Source organism: Sitophilus oryzae, unplaced genomic scaffold (genome assembly GCF_002938485.1).
Source record: "Sitophilus oryzae breed Bouriz unplaced genomic scaffold, Soryzae_2.0 scaffold_1430_pilon_pilon, whole genome shotgun sequence".
Taxonomy (NCBI): Eukaryota; Metazoa; Arthropoda; class Insecta; order Coleoptera; family Curculionidae; genus Sitophilus; species Sitophilus oryzae.
In genome coordinates this window covers 260,313-277,195 of record NW_022146094.1, presented here as the reverse complement: position 1 = coordinate 277,195, position 16,883 = coordinate 260,313, and the positions used below count along the sequence as shown (strand labels likewise).

The window sequence follows — 16,883 nt, the reverse complement described above, 5'->3', positions numbered from 1 at the left end:
TGCAGGGGCTACGTATTGGGTTGGTTGCTGAACGACGTTGCCAAGTTTGTGCCGAAGTTATTCCATTTCAGGCAGAACTGTTGGTGTTGAGAGTCCATTTCGAATCCAGATTGAAGCCATGTGATGAGCTGGAAACAAAAAAAACGAATCAATAAACTGTCTATCTATATCTCTTGTGAACAGGGAAAAACAAGAAAAGCAGAAAAGATATAAAACTAATTAGATATTTTTTTATCGTCCTGTATACAGGGTTCGGCAATAGTGCGTCAGGCATCTGTAGCCCCTAGAATAAAAACTCTTGAGAATCTTTGTCGAGGTTCAAACCTAAAGTATGTAATGAGGATGTATTTCAGGAAAATATTTTCAAAATATTATAACTTCTATAGGGTGGCTCAAAAAGTGGACTGACTGGATGGGGATGATTTTTTTTGCATGGAACACCTTGTATATTATTCCATTTTGGCTTCCTTCAGATCACTTTGCATAATCCAAATACTTGCATTATTTCAAATGGCTCTTTCACCTGGTAAAATACGAGAAAAAAAAATATGATTGGGGTGGCTTTGATGAAAATTTACTGTGGAATATGCCATACAATCTCTAAAACCGCCAATATTAAAGAACTAAGTTAAAATTTAGAAATATCTCTAAATATAAAAAATACTAATTTTAATCCTCCATCTATTGAAAAAATAATATACAGGAGTTCCGTTTAAAAAAAAAAACGAAGAAAAATTTTAGAAAGTTTAGCGTAGAATTTGGAACATCCTGTTTGATTTACAATTACCATATTTATAGCAAAGTAAGTACAATAACCCATTTAAAGTAAATACCTAATATAGTTTTGATTACAGGACAGTTCCTTGCATTTTTAATATTTTCTTTAAGAAAGTTACTGAAAATGTAGATATATTTTTATTAATTTGCCAATATCCTGAATTTGCTGGACCCTGTATAGCATGGATGCAGTTTGAAACAGTCTCAGTAACTGATTTAAAAAAGTTTATAATTATTTCTAGAAAAAAAAATGTGCTTACCCTTGTTATTGTTAATTTTGATAAGCATGTTATTTATTTTAAGTAATCACTAAAAATAAATTTAGTTTTCTAAAAAATGTCAAAATTACTTTTAGTGGACTAGAATCGTCTAATTCTCGCTTCAGAACTAAATAAACAAAAGACTGATCGATTATATTTATACAAACGGACAATTATTGCGATATTTGCAACAAATAATGCTTAAACTACGAAAAATATTGATAGTAATAGAGAAAAGCGTATCTCGAAAGTGCATTGTGCATCATTTTGCGTGTCGTCATCACAGATTACCGACAAAATTTCGCAGTTTCTAGTGATAAACAAAATAACTTTGTATAAACGGAAAAATTACATTTGAAGCATTTATAAATTTTACAAGTGGTAAAACCTATTTGTTTGTCATATCAATTAGATAGAATTTTATTGAGCTTTGGTATGACTAAAATGGATGCAATACAAAAGAATAGTAATTTTTAAATTTTGTAGATATTATGAAGTATATCATATATTTTCTTTAAATTTTATTCTACTTTATTCACAGAGGGAGCCATACCTTTTTTGTAATAATGGCTTTTAAAATTCAATTCAAAAACTGTTTTATACAGCATGTCGTCGAGTGCCTTAGAAGAAGAGGGAAACTTTTTATTCTTTACATTTTGAGAAAAAAACATCTGTTAAAAATTTTGTTTGATTTTGAATTAAAAAATTAAAAAAAAAATAGGAAATACCTTATTTTAAATTTTAAAGGAATGAAAACAGAAGTTTTGTATTAGCCCGCTTCGAGGATTGCACTAAAATGAAAATGCGGGAAGAAAACCCGAATATAATATGCGATGATAATAAGTATATTGTGATTCGTCTGATGCGTCCGTTGCATCCGGTGCGAACAAATGCGACGCGCTTACCTTAATGTCCGCATCTTGTATCTCTACTTATAAACAAGAAACCCCATAAAACACAATGAAAATAAAATTAAAAAAAAAAAAAAAAAAAGAAAATATTTGTTTTTTTTGGTTTGGGTATTTTTTATTCGTCCCCGATTCAGATTATTATTTGATTATTGTAAAAAAACATAGGTCAACGATATTGGAAAATATTTTTAACCGTAATAAATAAATTAAACTAAAAAATAAAAAAAACTAGATATATATGCAGCGTATTTACATTTGATGGATGTTTTTAAGATTGCATCAACTTTTCCACTTGATATGCGCCGAAATTAAATCGCTTGTTTCAGTATACACATAGTATACAGCAAGTTTGACGTTATTTTTTAGCTTATCCTATGATGTACTGCGTAGTAGGACTACTGCTGTTACATACAGAGACTACTGCTGTTACATTCATCTCCTCAATGAAGAAACAATCGTCGAATGTAGATTCTGTGAGGGAAAATTGGGAAACACCAGAATACCTTATCACTGAGTACGCTGAGTCGACAAACATTCGTGGCCATAAACTTTGGTAATGACTCCATCAGAGATGGAGAACAAACCTATGTAAAACTGTTCAGATACTGGCTTTGTCAAAGCCCTGAAGCTGTAAATGAGTTATAACTCAAGAAAGATAGACAGAATAGATACTTAGAGCCACGGTGATTAACTTCCCATGGTAGGGTTCTAGAAAAATATGGGGTGGTTCTAAAATGGGTGAAGTGAGTTGTTCTCCCTTTCAAGCCCCTTTGATATATATATTTGACATCTTCTCCTGCCAGTAGCCATTTTTTCAAAGAGATCTTAAAGAACTACGTTTCAAATTGTTCACCCTATATATTTTATCCATTTTTCTCTTAAATTTTATGACAAATAAAAAAAGACAATAGTAACTGCAATTGATTGGATTTTTATTCGCCAAAACTATAACAATAGACAATTAAAATACATCTTTCATACATCAAACTATGTTTATTTTGGAGCACTTACGTTATCTAAAAATATCTTTTATTAGTTTTTTTATCATAGGCGTTGTTTTTATCTATTTAATGCATTAATATATTATAAAATTCACACAAATATAATAATTAAAAAAAAAAAAAAATGAAAAAATTGCAAATTTTTTTTTTTTTTTTTTTTTTTTTTCTAGGATCTAAATATACTATCCCTAAAAAATACTGTAATCTTTATTTAAGACTCGCCTTGTATAACGACAAGATCATTCTTATAGTCATTATTTGCATTGATACCACTTCTTATGCTTCAACCAAAAAATCGTTTTTATAAATTATAAACCAAGGATAGTGAAAGAAAAATCAATCGACAAAACGGTTTAATATTTAATATTTAATAAGACTTTTTTTATTGTTATTAATAATCGATCCTTCGATTTATCGACAATAGAAATTAATAATTAATTCTCTATGAATTTCATTTAATTATCTCTCAAGAAAATATCATCCTGATTTTGAAACTACAGCAATATGAGTAAATTTTGTTAAAAAAATATTTTAACTATGGGGATTAACAATGAGATTCAAAAATCAAACATCCGGAATACAAATAATACACAGGGTGTTACTATTTTTAGTAGTAGAACTTAAATAGTCGATTTATTTTATTGATTGCTAAGGACTTCCTAGTTAGTCTAGGTAAAGGCACACGAAGGCCTTCGCTAACCATGTTAGCATCATTAGCAGATGAAAAAGCGTAAAGCGTATTGTGGTGAATTAGTGACTTATTTTGCTGTTGTAACCCCAAAAGTTCCAACTCCCAACTGCTAGGTTAATAATTAGTACCTAATTACATTCTTGGATTCGCGTCAAGTTACATTAAAGTATGTTTACGTCAAAAATTGTATATTAGAGGCTTATAGCCATAATCCAACGTGGTTGAATATCAACGTCTCCAAGAAAATCTCTTACTAAGTCCCTCTTTTATTCTCCGCTCAACTCCCTAAATTCCTGTGAATTTTCACTGTGCAGACCATTCACATGGGACAATACGCGTCTTCGGGCTCCCCGTGCTTGCCTGCTTTAAAAAAACTGGCTCTGCCCCCTTTAGATTTTGCAGGAGCCGGTTCAGGACATAATAGAACAATAGGAAAGATTTCAACTAAAAGCTCCAAATTGCAGTACGAGCGAAGGAACGTTCAATTGCGTTTTTTACTGCGTATAATCCTGCTTGGCAGGAACAAAGGATGTTAGAATTTACATGTGTACAGGGTATGCAGAAAAAGTTTGCAAGAAAAGTAATAAAAATACTTATTTAAATAAATTAAAATTATTTTTTACGAAAAATACAAACTAAAATCAGTGTTAATGATCTTTTTATTCATGCATGACTAATACAAATGTTTTTCTAGATACTCGTATCCCAATTATATAACATTTTTTCTATTTTTTTATCCTGGCTATTCGATTGACGTCGCAGGAATATACAGGGTGTCAATGAATAAGTACAAAAAACAATCACAAATGACATTTAAAAATAAAAATAAATGTTACGATCCATGTCCACGCTGGGAGTAAAAATTGAAGGCCGTGACACATCAGCTGGCGAGACGAAAAGTGGTAACGACGCGCACTGGGAGTAAAAATTGAAGGCCGTGACACACGAGCTAGCGAGACGAAAAGTGGTAACGACGCGCACTGGGAGTAAAAATTGAAGGCCGTGACACACGAGCTAGCGAGACGAAAAGAGGTAACGACGCGCACTGGGAGTAAAAATCGAACGCTGTGACACACGAGATAGCGAGACGGAAAGTGGTAACGACGTGCACTAGGAGTAAAAATTGAAGGACGTGACACACGAGCTAGCGAGACGAAAAGTGGTAACGACGCGCACCGGGAGTAAAAATTGAAGGCTGTGACACATGAGTCAGCGAGACACAGCCTACGGCTTAGAAATACGTAGTGACACGACGTGTATTTGTGAGCAGTTCACGTGTTGTGAGTCAAAATATTTATCATGTGAAAGTGAGTCAAAATATTTATTAATTTTTAATTTATTACTTTTTCAACATTTCAAACTACAAACTACACTTTTCCAAACATATCCTTCAAATTCCTCCGAATTATTTAATGAATTTTTTCAGACTTATTTTTTTTTCACCCCGTATAACATTTTGTCGATCTTTTCCTGGCTTTTTGGTCGACATTTCGGCCCGGAATATATTTATTACCGACCGAATGCCACTGTTTTGACGCAAACTAGCCCGACAAGTTTGGGATCGAGATAGATTTTTTTTCGATGACCTAACACACACTATGGTTAGAAAAAAAATTGCAAACCTGCCAACAATGATTCGCCTTTGAATTTTGAGCCAAAGGTCAACGCCCTTCGACAATAAAAGAGTTTTTTCTTCTATATCATATACACGGCGATTAAAGTTTTTGTGGTAAAAAAAATATATTTTTCTTCGTTCAGAAAATGTTCAGGTGTTTCCCCATTTTCCCCACAGAATCTGCAGTCGCCGTTGTTGTAGAATGTCAGTGAATATAATGTAGATGAATCTATATGTGGTTGAAATTAAAGAACAAAGACAACCAATTCGAATAGAATTTTTGGTGCGCCCGGTCCTGGCCAAATCTAAATTCGTTTCTATTTTGTAATTAAGCAATAATAACATAAGACTGGCGTGGTGGCCTTGCTCGAAAGGCCACGCGCATGGCCAACTGCGTTCAGACGCAACGCTTAAGTAAACCCGATATTCGCGGCAATTCACAAAAACGACCGCTTACCGAAACGCATTATCGAATGCGGAAACCGACAGCCAAATTTGAATTTTTAATTTGTACGTCAAACTGGAGAATAATAAATTATAACCATACTTTTTTTTGTTCGTTTTAAAATAGACAAACGGTTATTTCTGTCAATTTTTAATAATATCTATATAACTTTCAATAATTTCTTTTTTTCCATAGCAACAACTGTTAAAATTGCCTTAAATCTATCAAAATTAGTAGATAAAATAGTACTTTAACAGCGAGGATAGGTTAAAAACTTTATTTCTTCTCGCACGTTTTTTAATTGCTTCCATTTTTGAAAAATTTTGTATTCCTTTTCATAAGTTATTCGAGATTTAAATGGAAGTAGTTAGGATATGGTGTTTGTCGCCTCAGCCTGAATATCTGTTGGTAATTTACTTATTTCGTTTTGAGCCATTTTTGGTTCCAATTCAATCAGCAATCGACACGAAAGGGAATTAAAAAATATTGACTCAAAACTGACAACTAAAGAGACAGCTTTATTTATTTGACAAATTACATAGAAACCAACGCCAACCCAGCAAAATATTTTTTCTACTAGTAATAAATTCCTTGAAATAATAATTTCTGAATATTTTTTAAAACGTAACTCGCTATGAAAAAAAAATATTGCTTTATACACGACGATAAAATTGCATTATCGTCTCCCGAAACTAATTCACTCGCCAATTATCGTCTTGTATAAAAAATAACTATAAACTGGACCAACAAAGGATCAAAAATAGGTAGAGAATATCTTAACCATCTAAGATTCGCTGATGACGGAGTCTTAATTGACAACAGTCCTAAAGAACTACAAGAACAAATTAACGAACTAAATACAGCTAACAATAAAGTAGGTCACTAAATGAATTTAGCAAAAAAACAACAAACTAGTAGACAGAAAAGACATTCTAATAAATATCAGAACACTGGAAATAGAAGAAGAATATTTGGGACAACTAATACACAGCTAGGGATCTCTACTACCAGAAATCAATCAGAATTAAGTTAGCATGGAGTACTTATGGAAGAAACTCAATCATATTTAATTCTAGAATGCCACACCATCTAAAGAAGAAAACATTCGACCAATGTGTACTACCAGTCATGACCTATGCATGGACACTTAAAACGGACATTATAAGGAATCTACAGGTCGCACAACGCTCAATGGAACGAAATTATGCTGGGAATAACCAAGAAAAACCGTGAAAAGAATAGAGTGGATACAACGAAAGACCGAGGTAATAGACGTCATCCACAGAATCAAATTCTTCAACTGGCAATTGGCGGTACACTTGACATTAAGGACATTAGAAGAAGGCTAAACCTAAGATGGTACCATGATATTAGGAAATATTACCAATAATTGAAAACCAAACTCGACAAAATGAAACAACCTACCAAATAGATGTATGTACTTCATTTGAAAAAAATAATTTTATTTTGCATTAACAAATAATATATTTTGCTGGAAAATAATCATTTTAAACTGTATTTTGTTGCTACATACGTATATATTCTTCCATTGGTTTTAACTGTATAATATGACTCTAATCATTTCAAGGATAGAAATCTTTAAAGTATTTATTTATAAAAAAAACTCTACCTATTATTACATTGAAAGATTAGATTAGAATTACATGTTTTTTTTATCAGCTATCGAAAATGAAGCCCCCCAATTTTTTTTAAGTGCATAAACGGAAAAAAAATCTAGAATAAATCTTCCTTGAATTAATGAATGCGTCATTTTGCAAAGATATTACTTAAATATAATATCTAACAATTTTTTTATCAAATTGTATAATACATTTCTGAACTGCTAAACAATAAGTCTTTTTTAATTGTTCTATACAAATTCTTTGTTTAATTTATTTGAAATATTTTAAAACTTTGAAAAGGTATTTCTCAAGTTGAGTTATTCAAAACTTCGTTGATTTTATGTCTAAAAACAAAAAGGTTCTTTAAGGTTTTGGAAGAAATATTTGCAACCAAAGAAAAACTAAACGGCTTTGTGAGTTTTAGGAGTATTATATACCGGGTGCGTCTCAAAAGTGGCTCACCCCTATAACTTTTTTATTTTTTCAGATAACAAAACGAGATTTGGTATGCTAGTATATGACATAAATTAGGATTTATTGACGTATTCAATTGTTTTCAGTCATTTCCTGTTTCACCGGAAATGACTACAAATTTTGATTTTTAAATGGCACCCTCGGTATATTTTTACTTTATTCGATAAAAAATAACACTCTAAATAGAACGACATATTATGCTTAAAAACAAATCGAATTTTAAAATTCAATCTAGAGTGCCATGGCTGCGTTAAAAACACTAATTTTTAATCAAGGAGCCTTGAAAAAATAGATTTGATCATCTAATGTTTTTCGTGTCTTGTCCTGACAGGTTAAAAGTTCAGGCCCAAATCGTATTTTTAATCATATCTCAATTTTTTCAAACGAAACAAGGATGGCTCATTAGCATATTTGGAAAAAGCATTTTTTGACGAATAATTTGGTATTACACTCATGGTATTTCGAGTCAAATTGTCGTTATGAACCGCATATTACAATTTGAAATAAACCATATGCGAAAATGTCAAAAATTGACATATGATATGTCATTTTCTGTCGAATAATGTAATCAAAACTTGTAGTTAGTTTTATGTCGTGTCGTGTGTATACTAACATACCAAATCTCTTTTTTTTTGTCTGAAAACAATAGAAAGTTACAGAAGTGAGCCACTTTTGAAAAACACCCGGTATATTCAATCATTGTTTCTTTCTTTAAAGTTCCATTTTCATCAAATTACATAAAATACTATTAATTTAAAGATTTTCTATGGAGAAAGTGCCACTACTAAAAATCTAAATAAGTGCAAGACCTGCAAGAGTCTTGCAGCAAGACCAAAACCAAACCTGGACCCTGCAAGAACAAAACTACCTATTGGACTGCAATACTAAGACCAAGATCAAGGAAGTCTTGCTTTGACTGTTGTCATAGTTCATTACAGAAGAATTTTTTACTGTTTAACCTTGTCTAAAGACGTTCTTTTTTAATCTATGCAAATCCTACCGAACATACATAATATATCTGTCATCACTTAAAATACTTACACAACGAAACCCCCAAAAACAATATATCCTCTCCCGTTCCTTCTTATGTAACGTGACGTTACACAGCCTCCCCGTATTTACCACGATTACCCGAATACTACACTGCCTACTCTACCCCTCGTTCCCCTTCACTTCTAATCTCGACAGATACGCATTTTTTCGATATAGAAAACGCACGCAAAAAATCCACGGCCACGACGAGAATCCTGCAAGCAGCGGCGGCAATGCTTCGCACACGCAACTCCTATCTAGACTGAGTGCTGCTGCCGCGACGCCGACTGTGGCATTCGCATTCCTGCTACACGCACCGGCGACGTTGCACACGCATCGCGGAATCGAAATTTGGCGGCCCCCGAAAACGCTATCGAGAGCCTTGCTAGAAGCTGTAGTCGATCCGTGCATCGGCAGGAGAAGGAAGCGGCAGGCTAGGTCGATCGGTGCGAAACGCTGCAAGGAGGCGGCAAGCGATTAAAAAATGCATTGTCGTAGTCGGTGGAATAGAAGACGCAGTTTGGTCTTGTTAAAATCTATTCTCTGAAATTCGTAAGAAATAATAATCAGCGACCACAATTATTAACTGATAACCATATTATAAATCACGAAAAATACTTTCTACAAAGTTTTGGCAAAGATGTCTGAAGTACAGGCAAAGTATTGAACCACGCGTACAGGTCATTTTTTTGTCGACATCGGCTATGGCAACGCAGCGATGACATTTTTTCTTAAAAAAATTATGCGTAAATGTGAAAGTACTAGACACGTCTTCGAGAAAATAGTCGTAAATTTCGGCCGGTACCACCCAACTGTTTAGGAATTAGCTGCATTCGCATAGAAACGCGTGTAAATCTGGGTCAGAACCCCACTTTGTATGCTAATCAAATGACTAGTTCGTCGGAATCAGAAGAATACGTATATGCTTTTTCAATCCAGTATATCAATATAGGTATACCTAACATATACAGGGTGTTTCAAAACAAATGCGAAAAACTTTAGGGGGTGATTCCTTGTTCAAAATAAAGGGTAGTTTGCTTTATAAACGTTGGGTCAAAAGTCAACCATTAGGGAGATATCGCGGTACAAAGATGGCGGAAAAATAATGTTTTTATTTTTTATCTTGAAAACGAAAAGAGATAGACTAATGAAATTTTATGGAAGCATTACTGTTATGAAAACACACTTTCAGGTAATTTTTTACTTTTTAAAATGAGTGGAAGGGGTTGAAATAAACTACCCCTATCATTCTTGTTAACGAAATTTAAAGAAAAATCTTATCAAACACATGCAAATGCTTTAATTTGGATAGTTTAGTTTGTTTAGAAACTTTTTTATCTCTTGTGTTTTTTTTGATAAAACTCACCGATTTGAAATTAAAAAATAAAATGTAAAGCATTACATGTCAGGACAAAAAACATTTTTAGATTAAGAATCTAGTGATAATAACGATAATAATAATCATCTAGATAATAACGTATTGCAGTAGAGTAATGTCAAATAAAATAATATTAGGAACATCCTAAAAAGTAACCGCGGCCGACTAGATTTTTTCCTAAAAAAATTACATCAGCCCACTAGATTCTTTATCAGAAAATGTTTTTTGTCCTGACATGTAATGCTTTATATTTTATTTTTTAATTTCAAATCGGTGAGTTTTATCAAAAAAATACAAGAGATAAAAAAGTTTCTAAACAAAGTAAACTATCCAAATTAATTTTTTTGCATGTATTTGATAAGATTTTTCTATAAATTTCGTTAACAAGAATGATAGGGGTAGTTTATTTCAACGCCTTCCACTCATTTAAAAAAAGTGAAAAAATTACCAGAAAGTGTGTTTTCATAACAGTAATGCTTCCATAAAATTTTATTAGTCTATCTCTTTTCGTTTTCAAGAAAAAAAATAAAAACATTATTTTTCCGCCATCTTTGTACTACAATATCTCCCTAATGGTTGACTTGGCGAAAATATAATACACTGGAATAGTAGGTACCAAAATTACCTGTAGCTGGTAAATTGGTAAATGTGGAAGAATAAATTACTTGTGTCAGTTGATATAAAATTCTGGTTTAGTATTTTAGTACTAAAATTATCCATTTAAGTGCATATATGCACTTATTGAGGAACTGTCAATGCCTGTATGACTTATCCCAACCATTAAGTGCCGGCTCGTGGTCCTTAGTGATATAGGTAAAAATAGGTAAAAACTAACTACTAAGTTAGTTTTACAATTATATGTGATAAGTTTTTTAAAATTTTGAAAAAAATAGTTATTTTTTATACAAGACGATAAAATGGTATTTTATCGACCGAAAAGATTAAAGAATTAATTTCGAGAGAAAAAATTATTATTTCAAGGAATTTATTGCGAGTATAGAAAATATTGTGCTGGATTGACGTTCGTTTCTATGTAATTTGACAAATAAATAAGTTGTCAGTTTTGGGTCAATATTTTTTAATTCTCTTTCGTGTCGATTGCTGATTGAATTGGAGCCAGTAATGGCTCAAAACGAAATAAGTAAATTACCAACAGATATTCAGGCTGAGGCGACAAACGCCATATCCAAACTACTTCCATTTCAATCCCGAATATCTTATGAAAAGGAATACAAAAATTTTCAAAAATGGAAGCAATTAAAAAACGTACAAGAAGAAATAAAGTTTTTAACCTATCCTCGCTGTTAAAGTATCATTTAATCTACCCTTAAGGTTAAAGTACTATTTTATGTAATATTTTGGATAGATATAAAGCAATTTTAACAGCTATGGAAAAAATTAAAAAAATTGACGGCGTTAAGCCCTAGCCGTCATTGGCATGTCCTCTATTTTTTAATGGCGCTGACTGCCAATTGGCCTTAAGAAAGAGATTTGTGTGTCTAAAAGAGTTCATTTTTTTTAAATCTTTCCACAATTACTGTCAACTTTTGACAAGTTTTATATGAATTTTTAGTAAACGACGCCTAGAGATTGACCTTACCAAATTTATCATCCAATGTCATTCCCAGCTGTCTTTGGCGCGGTTTTTTCTGATCATACGGTATTACTTCTTTATTATAATATTCTTTTTTTGATTCCTTTAAGGAACTCTGTCAGTGATGGTTTCCAGCCTATTTTCGTACGCTTATACTTTCTGTCGTGTCGACGATGCGTGATGAAGTTTTCATTATTTAGTTTGGGAAATTAGGAAAACGTAGGGCAGGATGAGATCGCGCCTGCTAAATATTTGATAATATTAATTGAAGTTGTCTGAAGAGCGGAACCAGATCGATAAAATGAGCTTTGCTATAAAGTCCCAGGTAATGCGTAGGCACAGTCGAACCTAAAGGCTTGAAGAAACATACAGAGCTCTTGAATTTTAAGTAATTTGCAAAAATATCGATTATTATTATTAAAAATATTTAGTAATAATTCGTTTTTTTTAATTTGTCTGTTGGAATTTTTGACCATAAATTTAATGAATTTGTAATATACAGGATGGTCCGAACTCTATTCCGGAAATTCCGGCAGCATAAAAATAAGTAAAAAGTTCGTATAAATGCATGTCCTAAAATGGCTTGGTTTCGGAGATACAGGGTGTAGAAGTTTCATTTTTATTTCGATTTTTTCAAATAATTTCTGAAGTAAGGTCAATATTTGGATGAAAATTAGTGTCTGGGAGTTTCTTGACATGAGAAATTTAATTTTGATGTCAATATGACTCCGATTTGTAGGGGGCGAGGGGAAATAGTCAATACATGTCATTATTGACAAAAAATAAACACGTTGAGTAGATAGTTATTTGACTGAAAAAATAAATTTGAAAAAAACCATGAAGAAACTGCATTATTATACATCTCTTACCATAAGGGAACAGAAAAGTACAAAATTAAAACAGCCTTTAAAACTTCTTTGGGCGCAATATACCATAACCATTCCCCTATACGTTTGGCCTAATTCCTGAAAGGGAAAAAATGGGTCACGTGAAAGAAAAATGCAAAGCACGACGTGAAATAAATTCTTTAAGAGTCTGCACCCTTCTTTCCACTTCCGAATTTTCATCTTCCCTTTCCCTTTCGCCTGTTCTTTATTTCGTCCCTGTGCCTGTTTACCCTGTTCGCCGTCCTGTCCCGATTCGTATGCATCTCGAACGCAGGACAATAAATCCGTCTTGGTCATAATTCATCCTGCGACGTTGCCGATATATATGATTGCCGGGGAGTCTTAAGAATTTCTTATTTTATTTTATTTGGATTGGAGTGAAATAAAAAATGCTTTTTGTAATTTATTTTACCAATCATTCTCTTTTTCTCTGAGTGATTATTGCTAATTACTATATATCAAAATACGGAATAACCGTATTTTTTTTAATTAAAAAAATTTAAACTTTGTACTTTCTATCTATTATCTGACGTAGGTACTCGATGAATTCAATAATTATTTTTAACAGGTAGTTATTAACTAAAAAATTAAATTAATAATTAATTTCTTTTTTTATCAATCAACAATAAATGCCATGATTTCGACTTACTTTAAATATCTGTGATAAGATAATCAATACATTTTTTTTCAAATACGGACTAAAGATACTTTTATTAAATTTTTATAAAGTACTGAAATAGATTTTGAGTACATTGTTTCTAGACTAAGATATCTCAAAATTTGATACAATTCTTCTGTATATTAAAATTTATGATTATATCCATAAATGTTTTTGTTACAGTTTGATTTGGATAATTTAAATATTTTTAAGTATGATTAACCATATTCCCTAAGAAATTTATGCCCTCAATCCCAGTATCACACTTCTTCAGCTGTTGGTAAGCTCCTGATGGACACATGCCATCGACTTCGAAAATTTATCGATAAATAATTTTGTTACAGTTTAATTATGATAATTTAAATATTTTTAAGTATGATTAACCATATTCCATAAGAAATGTATGCACTCAATCCCAGTATCACACTTCTTCAGCTATTGGTAAGCTCCTGATGGACAAATGCCATCGACTTCGAAAATTTATCGATAAATAATTTTGTTACAGTTTAATTATGATAATTTAAATAGTTTTTAGTACAAATTATTGTATTTCATAAGAAAATTATCCTCACCACCTCAGTATCACACTTCTTCAGCTATTGGTAAGCTCCTGATGGACACATGCCATCGACTTCGAAAATTTATCGATAAATAATTGTGTTACAGTTTGATTTGGATAATTTAAATATTTTTAAGTATGATTAACCATATTCCATAAGAAATGTATGCACTCAATCCCAGTATCACACTTCTTCAGCTATTGGTAAGCTCCTGATGGACACATGCCATCGACTCAATTATCGATAAATAATTTTGTTACAGTTTAATTATGATGTTAAATAATGATTTTAGTACAAATTATTGTATTTCATAAGAAAATTATCCTCCTACCTCAAGTATCACACTTCTTCGCTATTGGTAAGCTCCTGATGGACACATGCCATCGACTTCGAAAATTTATCCGATAAATGAATTTTGTTACACAGTTTGATTTGGATAATTTAAATATTTTTAAGTATGAAACCATATACTCCATAAAATGTATGCACTCAATCCCAGTATCACACTTCTTCAGCTATTGGTAGCTCTGATGGACACATGCCATCGACTTCGAAAAATTTATCGATAAATAATTTTGTTACAGTTTAATTATGATAATTTAAATAGTTTTTAGTACAAATTATTGTATTTCATAAGAAAATTATCCTCACCACCTCAGTATAACACTTCTTCAGCTATTGGTAAATTCCTGATGGACACATGCCATCAAGTTCAAAAATTTATCGATAAATAATTTTGTTACAGTTCAATTATGATAATTTAAATAGTTTTTAGTATAAATAATTGTATTTCATAAGAACATTATCCTCACCACCTCAGTATCACACTTCTTCAGCTATTGGTAAGCTCCTGATGGACACATGCCATCGACTTCGAAAATTTATCGATAAATAATTGTGTTACAGTTTGATTTGGATAATTTAAATATTTTTAAGTATGATTAACCATATTCCATAAGAAATGTATGCACTCAATCCCAGTATCACACTTCTTCAGCTATTGGTAAGCTCCTGATGGACACATGCCATCGACTTCGAAAATTTATAGATAAATAATTTTGTTACAGTTTAATTATGATAATTTAAATAGTTTTTAGTATAAATAATTGTATTTCATACGAAAATTATCCTCACCACCTCAGTATCACACTTCTTCAGCTATTGGTAAGCTCCTGATGGACACATGCCATCGACTTCGAAAATTTATAGATAAATAATTTTGTTACAGTTTAATTATGATAATTTAAAACTTTAGTATGATTAACCATATTCCATAAGAAATGCATGTGCACTCAATCCCAGTATCACACTTCTTCAGCTATTGGTAAGCTCTGATGGACACATGCCATCGACTTCGAAATTTATCGATAAACGATTTTGTTACTGGTTAATTATGATAATTTAAATAGTTTTAGTACAAATTATTGTATTTCATAAGAAAATTATCCTCACCACCTCCAGTATCACACTTCTTCAGCTATTGGTAAGCTCCTGATGGACATGCCATCGACTTCGAAAATTTATCGATAAATAATTTTTGTTTTAGTTTGATTTGGATAATTTAAATATTTTTTAAGTATGATTAACCATACTCCATAAGAAATGTATGCACTCAATCCCAGTATCACACTTCAGCTATTAGTAAGCTCCTGATGGACATGCCATCGACTTCAATTGTGATAAATAATTTTGTTACAGTTTAATTATGATAATTTAAATAGTTTTTTAGTACAAATTATTGTATTTCATAAAGAAATTATCCTCACCACCTCATTATAACACTTCTTCAGCTATTGGTAAATTCTGATGGACACATGCCATCAAGTTCAAGATTATCGATAAATAATTTTGTTACAGTTCAATTATGATAATTTAAATAGTTTTTAGTATAAATAATTGTATTTCCTTAAGAACATTATCCTCACCACCTCAGTATCACACTTCTTCCCAAGCTAGTAAGCTCTGATGGACACATGCCATCGACTTCGAAAGAATTTATCGATAAATAATTGTGTTACAGTTTTGATTTGGATAATTTAAATATTTTTAAGTATGACCATATTCCATAAGAAATGTATGCACTCAATCCCAGTATCACACTTCTTCAGCTATTGGTAAGCTCCTGATGGACACATGCCATCGACTTCGAAAATTTATCGATAAATAATTTTGTTACAGTTTAATTATGATAATTTAAATAGTTTTTAGTACAAATTATTGTATTTCATAAGAAAATTATCCTCACCACCTCAGTATAACACTTCTTCAGCTATTGGTAAATTCCTGATGGACACATGCCATCAAGTTCAAAAATTTATCGATAAATAATTTTGTTACAGTTTGATTTGGATAATTTAAATATTTTTAAGTATGATTAACCATATTCCATAAGAAATGTATGCACTCAATCCCAGTATCACACTTCTTCAGCTATTGGTAAGCTCCTGATGGACACATGCCATCGACTTCGAAAATTTATAGATAAATAATTTTGTTACAGTTTAATTATGATAATTTAAATAGTTTTTAGTACAAATTATTGTATTTCATAAGAAAATTATCCTCACCACCTCAGTATCACACTTCTTCAGCTATTGGTAAACTCCTGATGGACACATGCCATCGACTTCGAAAATTTATCGATAACTGATTTTTTTACACTTTGACTTGGATAATTTAAATAGTTTTTAGTACAAATTATTGTATTTCATAAGAAAATTATCCTCACCACCTCAGTATAACACTTCTTCAGCTATTGGTAAACTCCTGATGGACACATGCCATCAAGTTCAAAAATTTATCGATAAATAATTTTGTTACAGTTTAATTATGATAATTTAAATAGTTTTTAGTATAAATAATTGTATTTCATAAGAAAATTATCCCCAGCACCTCAGTATCATACTTCTTCAGCTATTGGTAAGCTCCTGATGGACACATACCATCGACTTCGAAAATTTATCGATAAATGATTTTGT

The 16,883-nt window shown here is 31.7% G+C and overlaps 1 protein-coding gene across 3 annotated transcripts in view; it reads right to left on the bottom strand.

The window, feature by feature from the left end:
- Positions 1 to 16,883, bottom strand: part of LOC115876248 (zinc finger protein chinmo-like) — a 111,705-nt gene that overhangs the window by 27,790 nt on the left and 67,032 nt on the right. Inside the window, exon 1 of one of the 3 annotated variants that reach the window (XM_030891956.1) lies at positions 8,838 to 9,066. The exons of the other annotated variants lie outside the window; for them this stretch is intronic. The gene's annotated coding sequence lies outside the window, so the exon portion shown is untranslated. Of the gene's footprint in view, positions 1 to 8,837; positions 9,067 to 16,883 lie in introns of those variants that run through there. 3 annotated transcript variants of the gene reach the window in all.